Here is a 27,900-nt window from a genome sequence, read left to right as displayed (position 1 = left end):
ATCAAACTTTTAAGGAAAACTATAACGGCTAAGTTTGCTTGAGAATTATTAGTAGTTTTACCCTTAAATAGCAGCCTAAGGTATAAAATATACCTAAACTTGGAAGATTCCGTACAAAATACGAAATCCTTAGAAAAATATTACTTAATTTTTTCGTAATGGCTACGGAACCCTATTTTGAGCGTGACCGACACGCTCTTGGCCGGTTTTTAATATTAAATGCGAAAAATGTGACCATCAATTTATCAAATAGCGCATAGGTATGTGGTGATACCAGCCACAACTACTTACCTACTAATTATTTCATTGCGAACTTTTAATAAATAATTCAACACAATAAATGAACCAGAAAAGGCGGCGCGCAACGTTTTATACAAACAATTAAACACATACATAATTGTGTTTATGGAGTCGGTAGAAGAACATAAATAGTTCCTACCTAATTAAAATTGTTTACTAGACTGCGAGACTAACAAGTGGTAAGGCGAATGATAATGAAAAAACCGGCCAAGAGCGTGTCGGTTTTCCTTGTAAGTTTGATATACTTACTACCATCCTCAGCCTAAGGTAAACTTGGAAGATTCCGTATAAAATACGAAATCCTTAGAAAAATATTACTTACTTTTTCGTAATGGCTACGGAACAATATTTTGGGCGTGTCCGACACGCTCTTGGCCGGTTTTTTTTAATTCTTCCATTTTACGTGACTTATTTCTTCAGTATAAGTGACAGGAAATTGATAGCGGTTGAAACGCTTGTAGAATTAACCTAAAGAAATATTGAAAATCGCTTTATGTTTGGTATCTGCCAGTTTGCACATAATGTTAAGTTTACAAAAATTACAGTTAAACGATGAATGGCTTTTCGCAATTTCGGTAAAAGACAGTCCTCTTGTTAAGGTAGGAATCCTAAGTTAACATAACTTAACGAACATGAACTACTTTTTTTTTACTAAACGCAATGTTACATAACTTAATTAGTACTTACACATACCTTATTAAAAATTGAAATTGAACACTAGTAATGGATTTTCCTTTGAAACGGAACTGTTAATTATAAGTGAATAAGCCAAGTCAGTATTCTAAGGCAAGTTTTTCCACAGCGTAATACAACGAAAAGCGTGCGGTGCAAGTTACAGCCGCACTGCGGGCAATTACGTTTGAAAAGAAGCAATTTTTTTCGACCGGCTTAGCGTAGGATGATGCATGAGATTGCCAGTTTTTTTTTAATACATAATAATCTCTAATAGGTTTCAAAAGTTCATACTCAGGAGATAAAAATTATAAGCCACGAAAAGAATAATCAAAATTACTTTACGTATTATTATTATTAATGTTTAAAACTATAAAATATGTAACCATTACCTAAGCCAAAATTTGAAGATTTCGTAAAGATGTACTGTTAAGTAACAATGATCAATTACCAAGAAGACGTACCTACTAGAAAGAATACACAAATATTTGTAAGAAAAAAGTAGACTTCAAATTATTATGCTCGTTCGTAAACGCTTAGTAAACTTATTTAAACAAGTGCTACAGCTATTTATAAAATACACTCCATACACTACCTTACAAAATGACCTCGCAATTTTACTCCATGGTTAAAAATTGAATAGCTAAGTTTGTGTGCACTAAAAAAAATTTGCTTTTTAATAATGCGAGGTTAATACGTAATATTTAAGTGTTTTTCTTTCCGACGCCTTCGCACCCGCCCACCCTATAACCTTGCGCCCTACAGGATGGTCTCGCGGAGTTTACTGCAGGGATATAAATTAAATGCTTACGTTTCGCTTGCCCCGCTCCGCCGGTTTAATTAAGCGTTCCCATTGTCTGCATGTGCGTAAAGACGTCCAATATGTTCTGTTGTTCTAGGACCACCGGATAATACCCTACGGACTGGTTGAATAACGCTGACACTTGGGGTGCATCTTAAAAATAACGTAAGCGGGGCTAATATAGAGCGAGTGAAATTTTGTTTGCTCTTGCGTAAAAGATTTCTCGAACAGTTCGGGTTAGTTGCTTCAGGACAAAACGGATACCTAGTGTAGGTACACTTTTGAACTGGTTATGTATAATAACAGAGTTGTACGGTCAAGGAGTTTAATTCACTGGCCACCATGGAACCATGTCACAGTAAACGTCATAGTGACATCGCATTCATTAACAAAGAAAGTCGTAATCACTTTTCCTTTGAAAACGTTCCATGGTGGCCCATGAAAGAAAGAAAGAAAGAAAGAAAGAAAATACATTTATTTAACGCCATAAAAAACAAACATAGAACAAATAAAGACATACATGAATTAAATTCCTTGACTGTACGTTAATACTTAAAATGCAATTACAAATTCAAAGTATCTTGAGCAGCTGTGAAAAATGTAAAATTTGGTGTTAATAACTTCAGATTGTGCAGGTTTCCTCACGATGTTTTCCTTCACCGCAAAGCTCGTGGTATATTTCAAATGTAATTCCGCACATGAATTTGGAAAAAACTCAGAGGTGCGAGCCGGGGTTTGAACCCACGACCCTCTGCTTGAGAGGCGATAGGTCAAACCACTAGGCCACCACGGCTTAATCCTGCGAAGCAATTCAATGGTGCGTGTGAAGTTCCCAATCCGCACTGGGCCCGCGTGGGAACTATAGTCCAAGCCCTCTTGTTCGGAAAGGAGGCCTGTGCCCAGCAGTGGGACGTATATAGGTTGGGATGATGATGATGGGATGAACTTCAGATATGACTACTCACTAACTTGATTGGATTTTTAATTTGCAAAAAAGTAAGATTTTACATGTATGTATTGTTTAGTTTAACCTTTACGAGCCAATAAGTGATTAATGTATTACTAACAAAATGGATTGAAAAGTCTGAATAAATATTATTATTATTATTATTAATGGGACAGTTTTGAATCTTTGAAAGCAAATGATACCTACCTAAGGTAAGTAGGTACATACTTAGTAATACGTGCTACCATACTAATATTAAAAAATAAAAATAAATATCTAATTGTAAAAATTGGATCCTGCATACTCAGCATTATGTAAGCATTAAGTAATACTACTCCATATTAAAAATGTGAAAGTTATAATCTGTCTGTTTGTTACCTGCGTAAACATACATACTTAAATTGTTGAACCGATTTTTTGTATGAAAATTTAGTATAGAGATTAGACCCTCAGAAGGATTTAGAATAATAACGATAGACGAATTATTCAAGTAAGCTAAGTATATATTTTTTTAATTTAGTGTTATCATCTGATGTGAGAACGTAACCATGGAACGGTACGGTACGAAGAATGACAATGAGTTATAACTTCTGTCCATCCAGCCATACAACTAACTCAAATTACAAAGCCAATTTTTTATTTCACCCAGCCCATGTAAATTTAAAAAAAAAATGGCGCAAACAATAAGTCAATAAAAAAAATTCGCTAACACAGTTAATTTGTACCGGTGCTCCCTACATGGTCGTGGGATTAAATTTTCAAACGTGCGACGCCCGCGATTAATTTTTCCGGAGACAATTCGCTTTCATCACGTCCGGCCGCTGTCCTACCTTATCGCAAAGATATTTATGGGCAACGTACCTGAAAATTGTAACCCTTTTCACAATAGGTACAAACAACACCAGTAAAGTTCCACACAACGGTCACTACGCACTGACACTCCGATCTGACACAAACTAAAACACCATTTATAAAGTGGCCAGTACTAAAAGGTGTACTTTTTAACAATTGATACTTTCTCTCGAACAATGACTGATGCGTTTTTGTTTTTTTTTGCGCAACGTCGCGACTCTCTCCGTTTTCGATGTCCCGTTACGTTAGTAGAAATATTTTTTTAAAAGCCAGTAAGTGCACTGGCAAGCTATCCGATCGGTCGGACAATCATGACGCTACTAAAAACGGTATTTCTTTATCCAGAAATCTCTTAACGAGGTTAGTTTAGGCAAACTTTTGTGATGTGTTTTTTTTGTTCGCTTTATTTGGGCCCATGTGAGTTCGTTTGTTATTCCCCTTTCGACGCGAGGAATTCGTAGTGAAGGGTTGAGCCGCTCTTGCTGGTTTGAAATACGTAAGAGTGAGCGTGATGTAACGATTTTGTTAATGTCTTCATAGTTTGAGCGGAGAACACGTTTGAAAAATAATTTGAATATCAAAATGCAGATGGCTTCTTTTATCCGAGCTTCGGACCGCCGAGCTACAAGTTAATTAAGGTTTGCCCATCAATTAAATTATTTTTAATGTGTTCATTCTGCGGCCTTTGTCTAAATATTCGTTTATTATTTATTACAACGTGCAATTATTTTATTTTTAAATCATCCATATATTGTACTTTTGTGAAGTTATAATACAAACTACGGTCATATTAATATATCTCCTAATTTTATACGTAAACCAAATACAGCAAAGTTTAATAAAGAAGTCTTTGATAGTAAAATGTTACTCCTCCTTCATACCTAGAAATAAGTAGGTAGAGTCGTATCAGATATTTATGCACGCTTTGCTGTGTCAGATATTGGTGCTGATGACTGTACTGTACGTGTCAATCAATATTATTACTTAGCTACTTTTAAAGATAATTTTAAACTGATTTTGATAACAATGTATGAGGGTTAGTAAGTAAGGTAAAGGGTTCGTTCTAATCCTAAAAAACGATGAGATACACTATTGTATAACTACTTAAATAAAAAATATGAAAAGTTGTTTCAAATGAAAGCCCAGTGCAAAACATAAATCGTTTCCAGTCAAACACCATATATTCGAATCTGGGACGATGCATTCGTTCACCGAACGGATTCACTGAGCGAAACACCAAAATTTATTGGGTTAGTAGTCGCCGAAGGTCGATAAAACTACCATACATACAACAAGGCCGTAACCCCATCAAAATTAACAAAAAAAAACACAACCTTACCAATAGAGGAATAGAGATAATTTCAGTGTGTAGCCATCCCGTGAAAAGAGCGAGCGATACGCATTGCAATTTTGTGATATCTTTTTCACTCTTTCAGCCGGGCGACATACGGACGTTATAGTGCCAAATTAGCATATTTATTGCTAGTTACACGACAAAATAAATTTATCTTAGCCCATTGGGCTCGCGCTGAACCTACTTATTCAGACTTTTTCAGGGTTGATTCGGAAATGCCGCGAAACGGAAATGTTTGACTACACTTAGATTTTTTGGAGGACAAAATGACTTGTTTTACAGGATACCATTAATTATTCCAACGACCGATTAAGTACCTAGCTATACGTAGAATCATTCACGATGACGCGTCCCGTGGTTCTTAGTGCAATGTCATTAATGTCTAATTTTGACAAAATCACGAGTCTTCGTGGATACGATACTTCGTGGGCACTATGTATAAGTGGTTAGAGACCCTGACTGGAAAGCTGAAGGTCCCAAGTTCTAATTCTCGAACTGAAAGACAGTTTTTGTATTGAATACCTATCAATGTTTGTTTACTGTTGGGCATAAGTAGGCCTCCTCCATCTACTTATTGGTACCTAGGTACTTATTTTAAGAACCCATAGTGAACATCTATCTAAGAAGATACCTTTCGCTTACCACGTAGAAATAGTCATGACAATCTAATATAACACTATACCTATTCCAAAACCTAGGATAGCATCTATTTAAAACGGCTCTAGGTACGCTCCGTCCGCTATCGCATGGAATCGTCGATCAGCAGTCATACAAATAACACTTTAAGATGAGCACACACATATATTTTAAAACTATCATAATACCTATATCACGAGAACTTAAGTAATATTATTTTTTGATATTCGTTCAACTTTTCTTTAATTTAGTTAACCTCTACCTTTATGAAAGATTATCTCCCATGTTATTGATTAACGGAACCCTGCCTCAAAAAGGTCCCGCTCAACCTTGACCTATGTTTTTTGTAAACGTATTGTCGCTTCCGCTCTCTCGTTTTGGCGGGAGCCCTAGCTTAGGGAATCTCGATGTATTCCATTTTATTAGTTTTATGTGCATTTACGTCTACGTTTCGCTACAAATCCGGAAATAGAGAGCAATGTCTGGTTTGAATCACGTTTTAATACCTACGAATACCTACTTGTGTATTTTTTGCGATTCATAAAGGCATTCAAGTATTTTCATTTTCTTCCAAAGTAACTCTACGATACCTATTCATCATCAATACTCCATACCTGTAACAAAACAAAATAACATCATTAGTATAATATAAAGACAATAGCAAACCAAAACAATAAATTATAAAATTCGCAAACGAAACCGTTTCAATATCGATACATTAAATAAAATAGGTAGCTCTACCTGCCGCGTCGCATATACATACACAAATACATACGCACTTCGTAAACGCCTCTGACGAAACCGGTCCGAACTCCGTCGGCATACGAATGTATTTCCTAACAACACATCTTCCGTCTTTCATCGGCGCCAAAACATCACATAAATTCATCTCGCTCGTGCCCTTCGAAGCAACTTCAGAGCAAGCGCGCGGCAGCCAATCACCGCGCTTCGGGCCATCGCCATATTGAGTGAAGCGACAGAGCTGCCGCCTGGACGAACTTATGCGAAAGTAGCAACGCTATGTTTTCCGTACTGTATTGAGTGTTTTTCCTTAGTTTTTAATGTTTTTCGGGTATATTTTGTGTGAAATTTGTGTCAGAGTGTGTGTGTGAGTCATGGTTGGTAAATTTTTTATGTTTTTGACTCGAAATTAGTGACAAAATGAGAATGTTATTGAAAGGACGCCGCTCCGAGGAGTCCAAAGCTAAGTTCGGATTGAGGGATATTTTATCAGAAATTTCTTTGTTTTTACTTATTTATATTCTTAAAAGAATCAATGATTTTTATTTTACAAACGTTAATCATCTTTTTGACCACTTCCGATTAATCTAAAGATTTTTTTTAACCTTCCAATCAGAAATAAAGCGCACTCCTAGGCCATGTAGAGAGAGCCTCAACACTCTTTTTAAGCACAAAAAAGTAAGAATCTTTAATAAATAATAAACAAAATTATCTACACAATACAAGTGGGGTAATTTTATGGAACTGACGCTGCTTTAGTATGGAAATAACCTAACAACTTTACTTACCCGAAGTTGCCTAAAAATATTATTAGTGTAAATTTAAGTGAGAAAGATCCCAGGAATGTTGAAAATAAATTGCAGACTGTTAAACCAATACATTATTTTCACTTATATCCATTATTTTGTCGTAATTATCAAGAAAAATACGACCGAAGAACGGCAGACATTGTGTCCACCCGCCGACGGCGCATGCGTGGTACCTACAAACAAGCTTTCTGTAGAAACTGTAGGCTATTTTAATTTCCATCAACACTAAATACACTTTTGTGAAGTGAATATTACAATGATAGGTATTTTGAACTTTAGATAGGTTTGATATTTAGGTAGGAACTAAAATTAATACTATTTAAGATAAACAACAACGATTTAGCTTTTTATTAAATTAGGTAGGTATACCTAGGGAGGCAAATAAATTTACCCCATGAAATAGAAAATAAATGAAATGCATAATAATGCAAAACGTTATGTAAACCAATCAAAATTTAACTCAATATAAGAACAAATTGATTTACCCGACAATTGTAAAAACCTAATGATTTGCTTGTTGTTAAATAAATTAAATTTTATAATTAAAAAACCAAAGGTGGTGAAAAGTACATACGTTCGTTAGTTAGATAGTACAATCTAAGTAGGTACCTACTTACAAAACTTTGGAAAATTAATTAAAATATTTCAGTGTACATTTTTGCCTAACTAGGTACCTATTGGTATTTTTTCAAGTAAAAAGCGTTTAAATGAAAATATCCGAGCCGCCACAGTTTTACAACAAAGTTTTTATTAAGAGCACATTTTATTCAAGTTGCCGTGCTCTCAGCTGAAATCAGAGGTGCAGATAAAACTTTGAATGCACTCGTTGCGATATTGTGGAAGTTAGACGTTGCCACTGAACTGTTCGGAATCTTAAATAGGCTACCGATATAACCGTGTAAATGTAGATAGAGGATTTAACGTTTTAAAATGTTGGCTTTTATTAAACTATATTGCAGGAAAAGATGGCAAGTTTTACTTTCGTAAAAAACTATTTTGAGAACGACTACTGAAATATTAAATAAACGTTCCAAAAATATGATTTTTTAATGATAAAATATAAGTAGGTATAAAATTTGATAAATTTAATTCTAACAAGTTTATTGTTTATATATTTTTACTATGCTGTAATTTAATTATTGGGTATCATTGACATTCATGTTTTTACATACCAATAATGCACGGTCTGCTTTATCTGTTTTCATTATAGTTAAAAATAAAATAGTAATTCAATAGAATCTATAGAGCGAATTCAGAAAAACATACGCTAAAATAGACTTTTAACAGGTATTTGTGACTAGAAAAATAGGTTAATCGTTAGGACTGTAAGGAAAAACTCAGTGACCTTTTTGCATGAGAACATTTCAGAATTTAAGTGAATACAAACATTTGAATAACAATAAGCATTTAAATAATAACCCTTCGCCGGAGCGGCGTTTGTTAAGCGCTTCCGTACCTAGATGCTTACTATTTATACAGTGCACCGCTTGCATTACACAGATAAAGTGCGCTGCCAAGTTCTTGAACCAAAAGAAGCGAAACGAAAAGAGAGATTTAGTGGGGAAATTTTGGAAGTAAGCCGGGACTGCGTTTGTGGTGGCTTACATTAATCACGCGATGGAAAAATATTCCCAGCGACTTACGACGGAGTTTCCGTTGGACGTCATACCATGTTTAGAAGCAATTTTTAAAAATTATTTACAACTACCTACACCGAATATCCGAGATATAAATTTAGCATTAGGTACCAGTGGCGTGGCGTCAGATATTTCCGTGGTAAAGCCGAAGCAATGATCGCTTACATCTTTCATAAAATTTTGTAAGTCCTGTTGTTCTATTTTGAAAATATTGGGCAAGCCGGTTGGAATAGGGTTCAATGGGTGCTTCGCCACTGTTAGATACTAACCTAAAATGTATTTAAAATGCTTAAGTTGGACAGCAGTGGGATGAAAAATGTTGGTTTATTATAAAAGCATCCTTTGTAACGTAAACGTTATTATCATTTTATTTAATGTTATGTTTTAAAAAAGCGAAGCTGTTAAACTAAATCCAAATTCAAATAAAGCTGTAAATCCGTCCAGAAATTAGCTAAGCACATGTTAAACATTCAAATTTGTACAAACGGGCCGGACCTAAGCCTACTTAAACAAATTTACAACGATCGTTTCTCCTGAAGGTGACCCAAATTACCATGAAAAAAGTTTAACAGCCCTTTATTTCAGAACAAACAGAGGCTGTTTGGTGGGAATCCTGTAATCCGACCACTTATCACGAGTGCAAAATGCAAATTCGAGCGCCCGCTGTACGCAGGATTGCGAAAATGCCCGGCCGGGTACGTCAGGGATATTGTCAAAGTTCGCGTCGGCGTTATCAAGGGATAAACAAGTTAATCTCAGGTACGAGCAACTTCACGCGAGGTGGGCCTACCGCCTTCCTATCCTAATACTCTATTAACTTGAGTGAGTATAATTTTCTAGCCACCTTTGTTTGTAGATGTGTAGCCACATTATGTGATAAAAAAGAGAACAATGGTTTTCTTTCCTTAACAAATAAATTAAAGAAGTATCTTGTGTACATAGTAGGTTACATATTACTAAAAACATAAACCGCAGTATATATACTTTTCTATCATGCGAATATTTCTCATGCTTTGATCGTTATAGGTAATGAAAGAAAAAAAATTGTCTGTTCATCCTTTGATTTGTAAATATGTATATAATGTTAGGCAATAATAACCTAACTTTTACAGAATATCAAACCATTTTCACATCATCCATAAACACTTACATTTTCCCCTCGTTTCCGATGTAAAAAGCGGCAACTGATTTTTCGCGTTCGCCGATAACAAAAGGTAGCGTGTGCAAACGCTGTTAGCACTTGCGCACTTTTCAATTTACCTCTTCACGTTTATTGATTAGGTTCTGAGAAAAACTTGGCACGCCTTTGCATCAACACGTGTGTATAGCTTATGGAGTAAGTACTTGACTACAATGTTTATGCTAAACACTGATAGCTGATATTTTATAAACTGTTGTAGCTAAGTTCGATTATGTAGGAGATTAATTACATTGCTGATGTGACTCTGCGTTGTGTAAAAAATTAAAAACGATCACCTAATTGCCTATCCTGTGGGGTTAAGTCGATTATTTTTACTAGTACATATGTATCTTCGAATAAATGATAAGTTTTGAAATATACCTATAAATACCTATTCATAAAAAATCTAAAAACAGTCATTATTACATTTTCTAGGTGCATACTTTAAAGTTCTGTTCGTACCTACCTTAATGACAAATAATGTTCTATTATTATATTTTATTTATACCGAGGCATAGACCACTAATTAGTTTTACTTTATTCAAGCGGTGCTTATGTTAGTTCATAATCATAAATGTCACAAGTTGGAATGTGTTAAAATTAACCTTTCAAATAAATCCCTACGTTCAAGCGTGGTTATAAATCTACTCTACATATATTACAATACCTACAAGCCACAAAATTTGAAGTCATGATTGGTCGTAAGTAGTGTATGACCTGATTTAAAATGATGTATCAATTTAAATTAATAACTTCAGTTACAGTGTTATATCATTGCGCTCTGGATTGTTTGTTTAAATTAATCTATATTTAAACACATTATAAATCACACCTAAAGTTGCTCTGAAGGTTATCACTTATTATTATATTATTAACTAGATTTTCAAAGCTGCTGTAGTAGGCAGGACTTTTATTTTGAATGTTGCTAGTAGGTACAATGTTTAGTTTTGTTGGCAGGCCTCCTACCAGGTGGACTGACGACATCGTAAGAGTTGCGGGAAACTGGTGGTTGCAACTGGCGAGTTGTCGTTCATTGTGACGATCTAAGGGGGAGGCCTTTGTTCAGGCAGTGGACGTCTTCCGGCTGATGATGATGAGTACAATGTCGCATTGCTTTAATATACATTAGTTACAAGATTTTTCCAACAATCGATTGATTCAAGCGTTACCAACTTTTCGATGATTCGTATCATGTTATTCTAGTGCCAGTAGCTTAGGAGCAACGTTAAAGGTATTTAATCTAAATTCAATGTAAAGCACCTTAATACGACAAAAAAAGAAAAAAAAGAGAATCGGTCCTGTAAGCTGTAGCTTAAAAATTAAAAACTATCATCATCATCACTTACATGTCAATGTGAAATGATTACCTCATTGTTTTTTCTGATGCAAAAATGTTATGAAAATTGATGCAGCACTTTCTTGGTCAACTCTATACAGCAATTTCAGACTATCGTTGATACTACTATATTTATAATAGGTACCCTACTTCAACACTACAGTAATAGATAACTAGTTTAGACTCGTACTCATTTAACTTTCGGCTCATCTAATACTATAATAGCGCTGAAACAAATTTCACAGCAGTGTAATAAGTTCGCCCGTGAAACATATCGCGAGGATACGGAAGCTTAACACCTGTTTGCGAGCCGTAATACGCTTTCCGCACCTGCGTTGAAGTTATACCTTTTATGATCGAATTTATAACAGAAAAAATATACCGAAATTTTTGTGTTAGTGTAACATTGCCTACCTACTTACTGCCTAAGTTTTAATTTGACCTCATATTAAAGCAACACCTGAATAAGGAGGTGAAATTAGTATGAATAAATATTGGGAGGTAGGTGCAGTAAGGACCATGAATATAATAAAAACACTGTCACTTATACCGTATCACTTATCATATACATATGTAGATATATATAACCACTTATCACAGGATCGGTGTATATAATATGTAAACGTGTAACTTTTGATGCCTTGATAACGTACATATAATATTTTATGATCTTGACCGTAAGTACCTAATACTTGTATCGTGAACAATTAAGGTAAGTAAATTAAATTAGGTCTACGATAAAAGTTTGTTAAGCGTTTCTTTTATAATTTTACCGGGTAAAAAACATGTAAGTAATAGATATCTCTACATACGAAGTGTTTAACTTACGTGCGTAGGTAACAGTAGATAAAAATCGCAAAATACCGAAAGCTGAACAATAAATAAAGATTGAACTTTTATGACACTTCATATATTACGGCTCGACCTTTACCGACGGACGAAATCAGAGATAGAGTCAAAATTTCCGTGAATTTGTCTTCCTACACGACGATAAGCTTCAATAATTTAGATAGATCTCTGTTTATGCGATATCAAATCCCACCGGTTTCAAATCAAGGCTTTAATAAGACCAATAACATCAACACATTTCCGATTAAACTCGTATTAGTAGGTATATATATTAAGTACATACATCCATAATTATGTACCTATGTATACTTATATTATAATATATGGTGGCTTCTTTGTGTGAATAATACGAATGTTTGTTCTCGGGTCTTGGATGTTTAATATGTATTTAAGTATGTATTTATCATGACATCCTTTATTAATACAACTTAAAGACATCTTACATTTATCATACTTGTATAAAAAATATCGTCAAGATTTAATAAAAAAAACTTAAAAATAAAATCAAAACGATAAAAAAATTACAAAAATCTAAATGTACTTATTACATAGTTTGAGACTAGGTAAATTGGTGCCAATTGTCCCAAGATATTTATTTAATTACTTGTATGTCTATAGAGGAAGAAAATTAGTTGAGAATGTGAATGGGGTTCCAAAGTGTAACCGGTGTTGATTAAGTTCACACGTTATTCAAGTTAAAAATGGTCAATGAATGTTGAAAACGAATAAAACACGAGAACTGTTATAAATTATGAAATTAATGTTAGCAAGGTTATATAATTAAAGGTGATTACGATGCTAGTTAAGAGAATATTTGTAAATATAGATAGATACAGTTGTAGATGAACGTAATTAAAATTAAAAACTGAAGACTTTAAACCTACCGTACTTCTTGTTTGTATGATAGTATCTAGTAACATGGTGTAGTAGAAAATGTAATGAACGATATTAGGTTTAGAAAATCTTTATTTTAAAAGAATATTACAATATAGTTCACCTAAAATGAGATGACAGGGTTTTCATTTAGACTTAGTTTTAAATAGGTACAGCAATTCACTAGAATTCAGCTTCACGAAAATGTTTTTCAAGTAAAGTTTTGTACAAAGTTAACGAATAGTAGTTTGTCATACATCTGCACTCCCTCTGACATAATAATCCTCTTACCGCAGACAGTTCGATTTTTAATAATTTTAGTTTGTTTGAGTTTCTCAAATGATGTTTAAAATTCCGTTCTACAAATTGTATTTGTGTGTGTATTTTGTTAGTTTAGATCTTTTTAATAAGGATTGCAGGTTCGGCAGGCGTATATACCACGCGCCATATAAATCTGCCCAAAAGTTCATTACGTAATACTCAGTTTTGACGCACTTTTGAGATTTATTTATTATTATATTTATAGTTTTTGTGCTACTAGTCGGGGCAATGAACTTTTAGGCAAAGTTATTGCAATTAATATTATATCAGTCTTTTATGGATTACTATTGTTCAATTAGTAGGTAGGTAGACAGTAGATACTTAGGTACAATAATTAAGCACCCACCCAGTTAAATCTCTATAGCAAAAAATTACTTATAATAGAATACTAATGAAAAGTTGTGTCATAAGATGCGTTTTATAACTAGCGGTACAGTGAAATGAGTTTTTTAAAGTCCATAATGGTCACGACAACGTTCACAATTAATTAATCAATATTAATGATACGGAAAACATGTGTGATTGACAGGTCTATCTCGGTGAATAATATGATAATTGCATCACAGTTTATTTTGAGAGTTATTATTGTGGGGCGCGTAAATCAAAATTTATCTTAGCAAATTAGATAATGACGAGAGTTAATTAAACTACGTTACATTTTGATTCATAAGCGTAAAGATGGTTTGTTATTTCGATGACTTTTTATTAGAAAAAATTGTTTCAGCACATTATAGCTAGGTACAATGCTTTTATGTAAAACGTGATAGATATAAGTTCCACTTGTATCATTTTACTGTGATTGGTAAACTGTATTTAACGGTTTTGTGAAACAGGACGTCCGCCAGTTCGATATTAACACGATACAATTTAAAACCCCCTCAGCTCATTATCTGATAATAACAAATCGTTTAAGGGCCTACGTACACAGCGGAAAATGAGCGAGCGTTAAACCTGCTTATGCGAAAGCACGCCGACACACAAATCTACTTAAACGCACGCGGGGACGTAATGTACCTAAACGTATTTACAAATTTACAATATTTCTGTTACGATAAATTGGCGAGGTAAATTTGGCCTCTTTAGCCCAGGTAAACATATCTGCATATTTATGGTGCAGGGAAGAATCCTTAAGGGGAGCCGTCTGGGCTTAAAAATGGAGGAAAATGCAGGTTTTTTTTTCACCGCAAGTTTTTAACAAGATCCACGTTATTTATACTGGAGCTAGGGAGGAGGGCTCTTGGTAGATTTATCGTAAACCGTGACTGATCGCAGAAGTTGGTTTGGAATACGGTTGAGCCGAATTTAAATTGGCTGTTTTATAGTAGGATTCTTTGAAGAAATCTCGGATATCAGATTACAAAATGGGATTCCACTTTAAACATCCGAGATTTGGGATGATTTAATGAATCAATCTTGTCTCGTTATCTAGTAGATAATTAAAAAAAATACTCTTTCTGATACCATAAAATAAAACTAAGTGCCACTTTAAAATGAATCTTAATATTTTTCTTACAATGTGAATGATTTATACTTTATACTATTTATACTTATCATATGTTGAGAATAATAACAGACCAAAACAAAGAATAGAAAGAAATTTTCAGGGTTAAATGTCCCCCATAAATATTAGACGCCGATAAGAACTTATGTCACAACAATTAACTGTTATCATTGGGTCGTTCGTCAATCACAATTAATAGCAGACGGTGCAAGCGATCTGTCACATAGTTACCTATTTTATATACACTTTGGAACAACCAGCTTGCACAGACCTCTGAGACACTGAGGTCTTCTTCAACTATGAAGGTTATGCAGGGTTCAAGATATTATGGGTTGCTATCAGCGTGCGAATCTATGAAAGGTGAAGTGAGGTTAAGATGATAAGCAATACGTTGACAACGCATTGTATAATTATAATTATCACTAGAGATCCTTGGTGATCTTTCCGTAAACATTCGTAGATGATTAAAGTAAATATTTAATACCTTTTGCCGGTTTCTATTGATTGTGATTTTTGCCAATATTTTTGTCGCAAATGATAGACGTGGTAGCCTAGTGGTTGGACCTATGGCGCTTCAGGCAGGGAGGTCGTGGGTTCGACCCCGAGCTCGTACTTCTGAGTTTTTCCGAAATTAAAGTACATTTGTTTGTACCTACCACATCATACGTTAGTTTCACGGTAAAGGAAAACGTCATGAGAAGATAACACGCCTGCGAAGAAATTCAATAGTTGACTGTGAAGTTTTCAATCCACACTGGGCCCGCTTGGGAACTTGGCCCAAGTCCCCTCATTCTGAAAGGATACCGATGATATACTCGTATAGGCGGAAATGACGAACTTTCTGGTAAAAATTAAATGAAGTTAGTGAATAAAGATACACAATTCTTCCTTCTACGATAGAGAAATTATTGAGACGTATAGCCAACTAATAACAGACCAGCACTAAAGATTTCCAATTTGAATCAAGAATTTGAAAGTAACTCTAAATAATAAAGTTTAAATAATAATATGATCTAAGAATGACCGAATAGCTTTACTAATGCACAATAAGTATGTACCTAATCCAAAAATATATTAAAATAATTTGCTCTTTTTAAATATCGACTCTTAAATAATAAGGTATAGCTAGTTTATTAGAGCCCGCCGCTTGCCGTTTTGGCTTAGCTCGAGACTTTTTTGGCTCTACCTTGGATAATATAAAAATACCTACAGCGCAAACAGATTTTACGCGGCTTAAATAAAGTTGTTCTAGTTTAACTGCGAATAATTTACTTAAAAACCGTACTGGAAGACATCTGAACTATTTTTAGAAAGAAACATAATAAACAATCGACATATTTTTATGTTCAATGAAGAAACAAAACCGTGTGAAGTGTGTGAACATTGTAATACCATCTTGAGTAAAACAATCGATGCAAAATGCAACACATGTCACTTGTGTCGATATGCATAAACGATTCCTATGAATTATGTAAAGACTCGCGGCCGGCGACTAGCGTCCGACAAACCGACAATGAAAATGAACAGAACAATACATAAAAACAACTTAAAAAAACAAAACCGAAACGCAAATAGAACATAACCCAATAACGCCGTGTCACGTAACTTCCGAATTGGCTGCTGTTATTCAAATTCGAACCCAATTTAGGCAACATTGCCAGTTAGAAATTCTATTTGAATTTTAATAAAACAATACCGTGTTCGTGTATGCATGCTTCACATCAAAGCTTGTTTGCACGGCCTCTGTGCCCACAATTTACGTCTCTCGCGGGAGACGAAGAGTAATGTCGACGTAGGGAGAAAAAGTAACGAAAAAAAAAATCGCTACGAGTTGGTCGACAAGTTCAGCCAATTATAACTGACAAGCGGCGCAGGCGCGGCCGCCTGCTCAATTTCAAGCCTTCAAGCTTGTTTCAGCTTTAGCATTTTGCTACGGGATAGGTATGTTTTTGTCGTTACAAGCTGAGCTAACGAAGCTAGCTATTAAAGTCTGTAAGTATAAATTTTAATTACACACTACTGCTTCTGATTGGGCTAACTTCCCCACATAAATTATACCTAAATGAAGTCGACGTCACGACTCGCAATAAAATTAAAAACAAAACCATACTTCTAACTTAAAAATATAACCAAATTTATTCAACATTAACTTTTTAATAAAAAAGTACGGCATTAAAAATGCAACCAACGTGTTTATAAACTTCGAAAACTCAAAAAGTGCCAGCGAATGAATCACGGCGTGCGTTTCATGAAATATTACACCGGTGCTGGCACCATAAAGCAAACGGCGTGGCAGAGGCGATACAACGATAGCGACAGTGCGAGAACCGACAGACACCAGACTCGCCTGCCCTCTGATCACTAGCTACAGGATGATGCAAATACAAATGCTAGTATTCTTACAAATACAAAAGAGGGCATCGAAAGCTAATAACCAATTTTTACCTTGCTACTCCTGAACTTCATCTGCAAGATTGTTGAGAATGTATTATATGTATGTTATGTATGTAAACTATTTAGAAAAGAAATAAACACAATTGACAAAGTTGAGCTACATGTACAAAGGCGAAGGCTACATGTACATGTACGAAGGTCTGGTGGTGGTGACCAGCAGTGGTGTAGCGGTATAGCACGCGGTACGGAATACCGTGGAACTGGGTTCGATTCCCAGTGCTGGTCTTATTTTTCTGGTTTTTCTGTGCATCTATATTTCAGTTTGTATTTTCAATTTAGATTTTACGGGATGACCGTAAAAGTAAAATTTTTTGAATTGAAATAAAAAATACAAAAAGATTCCAAAAAAACAATCTTAAATTAGAAAGTACTTAGTAAAAAAAACTGTGATTTTCTAGTCGCTTCCTGCACAAATAATGCACTCTGTTTTAAGGCTGACGTTTCTCAACCAACCTTTACATAAACGATAAGCGTCGATTTGACTAATTATTTTTATCACGTATTAATTCAAAAAGACAGCGCCGCCTGTATACAACTCCCACATATTTTACTCACCAACACAGCGACGTAATGAAGCAATTATATATCGATATTTTTATGCATAAAATGCCTGGTGGATATCTGAGAAATAAAACAATATAACAAAACCGAGGTTATTGTTGCGAGGCGCGGGTGGGTGTGCCTCCGTTATCGAGCTTTTAACCGACGCGCGACAACCCGCGACATCGACAAGATTTATCGCCTCACTAGCTCACTACTCATTCCTACTTCCACGACCGAATAAATTCCGTATCTACTACCGAAATAAACGAAATGCGATCACAATTTTTGTACGTAATTGGGACGGGCGTCACGGCCAAGCGAAGCATTGGTGCCGCTCAAAAAAATTCATCGACAATATTATTCACATTATTTCAACAAAAATAAACCCTTGATATTTCCTAACGTTTTCGAGCTGTTACAACGTTTGAAAATTAACCAGTTACAGCTTCATTGCTCAAGGTGATTATTTATTATAAAGTAAACGTTTTGTTTCAAATCGTTCGTGACGTTTTCGTTATTGCTTAACACTTTAAAAATGCGGACGTCGCCTCGTCGGAACGTCGGCGAACCTTTGAGACGTTAACAGCCGTCCCTGCCACATACCTCAATGCATACAATTACTTGTTGTTCTTTTCTCTCGTGTATCGTGGGTGATGTGTGGGAACAGGATGGGATGTTGTGCGATGGAGACGTTTTGTCCGAGTGCTTTATGCTTGTAGCGACGACATCGATTGAGCGCAGTCGTCCGTCAAGCGCGCTCTAGTTTACAACCCTTTCTTAAACCATTATACATAAACACAGTACTATTAATTTAATTACAAGCTCGAAAATCGGTTATGTGAAAGGCTGAAACAAGGTTGTACACCTGCCCTACAGGAATAAAGAAAAGAACTAAAATGCATGGTAACTTAAATAAGATTAGATAGTTTTACGTGGTTATGTCGTAAATAATGAAAAATAAAAATCGTTAAAGTATTGTGCGATGTCTATATACGAGTACAACAAGGCAAGTTTGTTCAACCCGGCTTTAGCTAACTCTTTGCCTAGGATTTATGTTGCAAACTTCGAACTTAATTACTTTGCTGCTGTATTTCTACTTTTGTTCAACTTTAGCTTCTTTCTATTTTTATTAACAGGAATAAAGAAAAGAACTAAAATGCATGGTAACTTAAATAAGATTAGATAGTTTTACGTGGTTATGTCGTAAATAATGAAAAATAAAAATCGTTAAAGTATTGTGCGATGTCTATATACGAGTACAACAGGGCAAGTTTGTTCAACTTTAGCTAACTCTTTGCCTAGGATTTATGTTGCAAACTTCGAACTTAATTCTTTGCTGTACTGACTTCCGTTTTCTACGACGTGCAAATGTTTTTCTATTTTTATTAAAGTAAAAAGGCTTAAGTTGCACAATAACCGGATGAAAGACAAAATGTGTGATTAAATAAACATTAATGTCAATAAACCCACGTGAAACTATGTTTTATTTACTCGCTGTTACCTGCGACAACGTACGCCTAATAATGTTTCCTATTATATGTTTTTTATAAAGGTATATATTGGTTGACTGGTGGGAAGATACTTTGACTTTGTTGATTGATTCATTGTTTGATCGATCAACATAAAGCTGAAATCATTAATATGCATTAAGAAGGAATTTTCGGAGATTCATCCCCTAAACGGGGTTAAAAGTTTGGTTGAAACTTAGTCAATTTCGCAGTAAGAAATCTATAACATATAACTCTTATATATGAGCTCATCGTTTCAAATTAATTTAATTTACTCAAATACCTAATTGTTCAAGCGTAACTAAGTTGATTACGTGAATAAATGCTTGTTAGTCAGGGAAATTAATTTACGACGCGAATCCGCATTTGTGAGCACGTTACAGAAATACCTTGGCGTAATATTGATTATACCTAGGTATGCCATAAAAAGTACAATAAGTGACATTTCCTGCGAATCGTGTGATTCAACATCAAAGTGCTTGTGATGTTGTACTTAAATCGTGTTGAAACAGTTTTATTTCAACAGTCCTTTGATTTAAAATAAATATCAGATAGCTCACTTATTAATGTATGTTGACTGTCTTGTTTTATGAGGAATTATGATGGAAACTTTATTTTTCTTAGATGTTTAGCCGTCAGTTGGTAGGTTAATGTTTTGATAAGAGATAGAACCTAGAGTCAGGTACTTATTTTTTTATATTTTTTTATTCTTCCAAACACATTTATATTAGTAGATTTTGCACGAAAATCCCTTATGTCATGAAAATTTACTTTAAATACTTGGCCTGATTTTGATTCAAATTCAAGAAATATAATTAAAAAAATATAAAATTAGTTGATTTGCACCATTTTACACAGCATTTAAAGTTTTATTCGCATTAATACCAAAGCGACGGCTATTATCAAACCCGTGTAAAATAGAACATTCATCGATCGATACTTTATCGCGCACCGTTAACAGTTAGGCACACTTCCATTGGTCGGGACCCTGATAAGATGCCCGAATACTGGCTGGACATTTATCTTAAAGATTAATGAGCCAATTTTCTTAGTTGGCCATAAAAAGAATCGCTAGGCCGACCTCGGCCGCCATCACTGTCACTTATGGGTTAACTTTCAGTAGGAATACTATCATGGCTCAGAAAGTTTGTGTGGGAATTATAACAACAATAAGTCTTGCTGTGAGCACAATGGAACTTTACTTTTGATCTTGCAAAAGTACAGCTGATACTATTTTAACGACTTTGATCGTGAACCTTTTAGTTATTAAAGTGTCATAAAGGCAAAATAATCTTATCATAGACTATTTTCTACAAATAAAAAAAGACTATAATAATTATAAATGAATGACTTTTACATTTGTTTTAGCATGATGTGGGATAAAGTTAGTGCAATATTAATTAGAGAACTTATACAGCCACAGCAACATAGTAACATAGAATTAAATTTTCTTATCATTATATTGAGTTACAAATTACCATTTATCGTTTCCAAACACCCGCCGGCGCCTGACACATATTTGCGGGCCTAACATTATCTACAAAATTTATGCATTTAAATGACAGCAATATATTCATTCACTCTATTAACTACTTGTCATTTTATGCTACTTAATAGGTACATCCAAACAACTTTAACTTAGATACCTTGATCACACCTGTGCTCCCAATTTAATAACTCTAAACGGTAAATTGTCACAGGAAATTATTTATTACTACCATTGTCCTTAAGGGACTGCTGGGGATAAGGAAGTAATTTTAAATTCAAAATAATAATTATGCTGAAAAAATTCTTCCCCCCATCCCTAGGGCGGTATAGGAAGGAACAAAATGGATTAAAGTGTCAAAGGTGAAATAAAACACGCGAAGTACTTGGTTACGTCTGCATAACATCACCCTGTGAATAAGTGTAAAGGAAGCAAGCGAATTCGATTTGCTTTCCCAAATTAATTTGATTACATAAGGCTTCAAATTGTTTGTTTGGGAAGGACAAACGTCACTATGACCGGTGGGTACGCGTATTAGCATTTAGAACGGTAAGTAAACATAGAGTAGACGGTTTGTGAATGGACGGGCCGTGTTTATGACTCGTTTTATGACTTGTTAAGCGCAAGGATGGCTCGTAAAATTCTTCAAAACGGTTAGTTGGGTCAAGCTCGGCTTTTTATGAATGATTTTTAACGCGGCAACGTTTTGTTTATGTCATAAACAAAGTTTTACGGCGGAGTTGTAAGATAAATTTTGTTTAAAACCCTAATTAGGCAAATTAATTTAACACCTCGTTTTATTAGGTATTTAACAACTGTTTAAAATTTTAAATGCGACGTAACTGATTTTAAAGTGAGTAGTAAAGCGACGTTTTGCTTAAAATTGTAAAGACGCATTCATAAAAATCATACACAAGAGTACAAAAAAAATTATAGTAGATAATAGGAAATTACTTGCTAAAAAACCTATTTATCCAATATATGCGCCGCTTTGTTTTCGCCCACATAAATCGGGCAGTACACGGGTACGCTAACTTATTTTTGTTCGTACCTACGCTCGAGCAGGATAGATGGATCCAATTCCAAATTATGTCTATCTTGGGAATTAACGGGGATTCCAGTTTATCCAAAAAACGTGCGGGAACTTCGGGGGGAGAGAGGGGAGTTTCGACCGAGGTTATTTTGGAATTATGATTCCGGATGCGTCTCGCGGCCGCGTTCGCGCCTCGTTCTGTAATATCGGTCCGGTGCCGTGCAATCGCTTAGGTTGCACCGGGACGGTATGTTGATATGTTTACGGCTGGTCTAGCTGAGAATAGCGTGGCATTTTTAAATTTTTGATTTAAAAGGGAACGGACACATGAGTGCGATTGCGTGCGTGAGTGTGAAGTCGAGTGCAAAGCAAACTGCCCCACCAATTACAAATTACGTGATACTAGCTGACTGATTGATTAAGAATCATCAAAACATTATTCGCAATAACTTTCATTACATATAACTGTCGCATTATATAAAAACAACATTTTATATAAATATTTTGACATTATACCCAATGTTTATTAAATTAAATAGGTGATTATATCCTATGAAAGAAATTAAATTGCCTAAATGTTGTTATTACTGAAAAAAATATTTTAGCTATACGGCAACAATATTCCATGAAGTACTTGGTTAGGTATTTGTATTTTATTTTCTCGAGAGATCCGAGCGGATCCGCTCTCTTAATTATTATTAATTGACGTTTATATGTCTATGTTTTTAATTTTGCCTACTAATTACAATTATTTAATTAAAAACATTTTTTATTTTACGTCCCTATTTAGTTATGCAAAGTTCCTTAACCCAGGGAGTACTCTTCATGCGTTAAAGCGAAGCAGCGGCCGTTTTGCAATTTTAAAACCCCACCAATTCTTCAGCAAATGAAATCGTCTGGCCAAAAATGCAGGACGTGTGTTTTAATAGGGTGTCACCAGGGTTCTTAAGTATTCCGCCGGCCCTCCCTATAATACTCTCTCCTTAGTCTGCCACGTCCTCCCCGTGATATATTAGTCCCAGTTCGTCGTACATAATTTTGTAGGGTGGTTGATTCTCCCTCACTCCCCCGCGGGCGTACAATACGAAGGTTTGTTTATTGGTGTATAATAAATGTGTTAAAATTTAATGGCACATCATTCGAAATGCGAATTGAGTTGTCGACCGGACAGTTATTTCTGAGCCTTTGATGTTATATAAGTACAATGGTGTTAACATTTTAATATCTACTCTAAGACCAGAACAGTCTGATTCCAACGGGACCGTTTTTAGGGTTCCGTACCTCAAGAGTGCCTAACGGAACCTTTTTTAACATAGCTGCACTCTCCATCTATCCATCTGTCTATCACAGGGCTCTATCTCCGGAATACCTACTAAAAGCGTATTTATTTTTAAACAAGATCTAAAGTCTTATACTTTAAGGATAACTTTATAGGTATGTACCTATCACCTATCTAATTAAAAAAAAACATACGGCAAAAATTTCCAGGGAAATATTTATGAATAAGAACGTAGACGTATACTTTTACTTGGCTGACTTAATCCAACACTAGGCTAGGATTAACGATTTTTTTTTTACCTTAGACTGCGCAAGCGGTCTTAAACCCTGTTAACCAGTAAAATCGTTCCAGTGGCGATACATTGCGGGTTTACAATCCTAACGAGTTACGCGAGATCAATCGAGCGCCGCAGTGTCATGCTACTGGAATAATACGAGTGTGAACAAGGCCTCAGTGAATCAAAACTTTTTATTTATGTGATCTATGTATTGCATACCCATATTAGGTTTCTACGTCACACAAATTCCAATTCCGCAATGCAATCAATACCATCCCCATGTATGCGGTAAAACTTCATTAGCAATACATCGGAGGGCCATACGTCCGTCGCGGTCACGTGTTAGTCATCTAACTCGCCCTGTATAAAAGGATCGTAATATAGAATCAACCGGCACAACAAATAGGTAGCAAAGTAGATAATAGACAAATAATAGTAGTTAATCGCTCATATAATGCTGTAAACACTGTTGTTTTATCGAAAATACAAACTGAAACATACCTACATACTAAAACCAGCAGAATAGACCAGCGCTGGGAATCGAACCCAGGTCCTCGGCATTCCGTTTGTTTGTTCAGTTTGTATTTTCGATATGGGTTTTACGGGATGACCGTAAAAGTAATAAAATTTGGAGTTGAAATAAAAAATACAAAAAGACTCCAAAAACCAATGTTAACTGTTGTTTTAATTAAAATAATAGGTTTAAAAACTACGAGTAGTGCAAATCAGACCGCATTGGGTTACGTAACTGCACTAATATCCGCCAATAAATATCTGGCATGTCCTACTGACCCTAGAAATAGAGTCCCATCATGTATGTATGCACGCTTTGTTGTTTCAGATAGGTTACTATATACTGGTTCTGGTGACTGTACCAGGGTATCCTTCTAACGCCCAGAGTCCTTTCATCATCATCATCAGCCGGAAGACGTCCACTGCTGAACAAAGGCCTCCCCCTTAGACCGCCACAATCACTTGCATCCACCGGTTTCCCGCAACTCTCACGATGTCGTCAGTCCACCTGGTAGGAAGCCTGCCGGTTCGTGGTCGCCACTCGAGAACTTTCGCCCCCAACGGTTATTTGTTCTTCGAGCGATATGGCCCGCCCATTGTCACTTCAAAGAGTCCTTTATAAAGGACTTATTGTAATTTTAAATCAAACTCTATCATAAATGACATAAAGTTTGATGTTCATAAATCAAAAATTTTTGGGCGTTAGGAGGGTATAGTTCAAAAAGTCGAATTGTTCAAAAAATTTATGCGATTAACCGTATAGGTAATTTTCGTGTCACAATTTGACCTAGAAATTTGTATGCTATATAACTTTTCCACAAAAATTACTTATATTATTGGATCGGCAAGCGCAGCGTAGGACGTCCACCAACGAGATGGACGGATGACCTGGTTAAAGCCGCGGGTTCACGGTGGATGCAAGCCACTGCCAACAGAAGCAACCGGAGGCCTATGTGATGAATTACTTATAATTGTTTATGTTTGTTCTCGGGACTTGGATGTTTAATATGTATTTAAATACTTATCTATATAAGTCTGTTTATCCGTTGCCTAGTACCCATAGTACAAGCTCTGCTTAGTTTGAGACTAGGTCAATTGGTGTCCAGTGTCTGTCCCATGATATTTATTTATTTATTTAAACGCATATTTTTCCAACAGTCAATTATACACGTAAACTAGCTAAAAGAGACAAATGGGCGCACTCCTTCAACAACTAATTTACATCGCTCGTTAATATTTTGTACACCACGTATAATGTATCATACAAATGAATATGAATGCTCAGTTCAAGACAAATGAATGCCTTACCACAACCCCGAGACATCCCCAATGTATGATACGACAAATAACTCACCAAGTTAGGGAGAAACTTGGTTAATTTAATAAATGGATTGCACTAATAACTAGTTATACTCGTAATGTCTTGGAAAATTAGAATGACAGAAATTTAATAAATTTGTTAAATTTCATCATTTTTTTTATAGTGCTGATATTAAACAGAAAGTAACCAAAAAAAAAAGTAAAATAAATGATTTATCAAATAGAACATTGAGTCATTAGAAACCAATATGGCGTCGTCGTATGTCACAGCGCCCACGCGCAGTCACCGCAAACCCTGCTTTGTTTATAGCGACTCTAGGGACTTACGAAATGCCTATACGTAGGCCATTGTATGAAACTTAGTGCAGTTTATTGTTAGATAGCCCGCGAGCGGCGGTCTGGGGTCAGATGACAAGCGGTTTTGTGAAAACCTCTGTGACTAAGTTTTGTACGATGGATAATATTAAAGATGCAGTGTGCACATATTTTATTTTTATTTGCCATATAAATGTACATTGTACGAGTACTCGTACATAAGAACATTCTAGTTTTAATACCTACTAGGCAAGGCTAGGTTTCACATTAACAAAAAAGTAAAGTTAATATCACTATAATCTGTTGATTATACCACCTTACATACCTACTAATTAAAAAAATATTAAGTCATTATTATCATATTATCATCATCATATCAGCCGTAGGATGCCCACTGTTGGACATAGGCACCTCCGCCATTGACCTCCAGTTGCTTTGGTTGAAAGCGGCCTGCCTGCATCTACCGTGAATCCGTGAATATGACATAAATAATATGACTGCTTAAACTTGTGTCCTGATAAGCCGTGCTTGGTAGCCTAATTATTGGTTTGACTAAAATAGTCTCTCAAAACAGGGAATCGTGATTCTGAACCTGGCAATAACGTCTCAGTTTATTGGAAATCATGTTTTTTAGGGTTCCGTACCCAAGGGGTGCCAAAGGAACTCTATTACTGAGACTCCGCTGTCTGTCTGTCTGCCCGTACCTCTGTCACAGGGCTCTATCTCTTGAGTCAAAGTCAAAGTCAAAATATCTTTATTCAATTTAGGCTATAACAAGCACTTATGAATGTCAAAAAAAATCTACCACCGGTTCGGAAAAACCTCTGTTGAGAAGAATCCGGCAAGAAACTCAACGAGGTATATTTTTTAAACAGATTTACAAAGTCGTAATACTTACTTGAAATTTTCATAGATTATGTATTACTGTGGCCGCTATAACAACAAATACTAAAAACAGAGTAAAATAAATATTTAAGGGAGGCTCAAAGATAATGATGATGAATAAAACTGACTCTAACAGGCGGAACGTTGTAGTTTGTGTTATTAACTTAATTTCAAAAAATCCTTGCTCAGTGCACTTTTATAATTATGTCTACCAAGTTTAAAACCTTAGTTGTTTATTCTGTGCGTGGCCTGTCAGTTAGTCATATTATTATTTTATAGGTAGGTATAAAAAGAATATACTTCTAAGCAATACACACAAAACATTGCCAACTAACGCGCACCTCAAAACGTAACAACTCGAATGACAAAGACTGCTAAAGTTAGTTAGCAACAGAACAAGTTAGCGGGCTTGGGGCATGCGTGCATAAACCATCCGGGCATCCGATTAAATTATTTAACGTCTTCATTCCCCGTGGTGAGGGCAGGTTGCATGCCGGCACGCGGATGTGGAGATACATGGACGTTGCGTGTACTTGCGCCTTTATATTTTATAAGTACATAGCCGCTTTTAAATTAAGGATTTGCGAGTGCAAACTCGCTGGGTCTGCGACCTCAGCACAGGTTTCTGCGATTGACGAAGGGTCTCAAGGAAAGGACTGGTTTGAAATGGCATGAGGGTCTAGCGGACAAGCACTTGTAGATAGCCGCTATATTAGGTCCCTATACCTACAAGAAGCTCGCGTTTTGTTCTAGTTTTTTACTCGATCTCAATAATGATAAGTAATAAAATTGGACGGTAGTACATACGCGACCCTTAGTATAATTCCGATTTGCACTTGACCATGTTTTAATAATGTAAGAGTTATCTATTGCTGTAACAGTCAATGTACCTTAGCATATAACGAAGAGTACTACATATGTACATACAATGTTAATACTTAGGAAAGTTAGGATTTTTTTTAAAGTTTGATTATAAATTTTTCATATTCTGCAGCTACCTTAGATGCTGGAAGAAATAACTTTAACTACTCCTTTTTCATCTTATATTAATTTATCTATTTGTTTTGTTTTTCAGGTGGAGAAAACCTGTCAAGACTTATTATCTCAATAAAGATGGATTATACTTACATGTAACAAGGAATCACAACTAATACTCAACTAACTAACGCAGAAAACTAACCATCAACAAGTGGTTATTAAATCAAGTAGGTACAACCAATTCATAAAAAATTAAATCTTAATTAAAGACCAGCATTAAAGCATTGCAATACGTTGAAGAGGGTATTAACTGTATTATGTTTAATATTAAAGATCTCCAGGTAAGTAAGAAAGCCTGCAACTGCGCGATAAGGCCGCCCCAACCCGCCCCGTCTAAGCTTTTGGGGGAGGCGCCTTAAGAGGTGGCCATACTTCAAATTGCGTTTTACTCAGATATCTACTTTGATACATTGCCCCCGTTATTGCATAAAAGGGCTTTG

At 35.4% G+C, this 27,900-nt stretch overlaps 1 protein-coding gene and 1 long non-coding RNA gene across 5 annotated transcripts in view; one reads left to right on the top strand and one right to left on the bottom strand.

The window, feature by feature from the left end:
• Positions 1 to 27,900, bottom strand: part of LOC141434086 (homeotic protein ultrabithorax) — a 152,575-nt gene that overhangs the window by 72,931 nt on the left and 51,744 nt on the right. The gene's annotated exons all lie outside the window — the stretch shown is intronic.
• LOC141434091 (uncharacterized) overlaps positions 6,563 to 27,900 on the top strand; it is a 65,555-nt gene continuing 44,217 nt past the window's right edge. For all 3 annotated transcript variants that reach the window (XR_012452010.1, XR_012452008.1, XR_012452009.1), the window contains exons 1-3: positions 6,563 to 6,680; positions 9,335 to 9,508; positions 27,498 to 27,627. This is a non-coding gene — a long non-coding RNA (uncharacterized lncRNA). The remainder of the gene's footprint in view (positions 6,681 to 9,334; positions 9,509 to 27,497; positions 27,628 to 27,900) is intronic.

The sequence above is a fragment of the Choristoneura fumiferana genome, chromosome 13 (assembly GCF_025370935.1).
Source record: "Choristoneura fumiferana chromosome 13, NRCan_CFum_1, whole genome shotgun sequence".
In the NCBI taxonomy this organism is placed as follows: domain Eukaryota; kingdom Metazoa; phylum Arthropoda; class Insecta; order Lepidoptera; family Tortricidae; genus Choristoneura; species Choristoneura fumiferana.
Note: the sequence above shows the minus strand (reverse complement) of the source record. Positions and strands in the feature narration are given on the sequence as shown.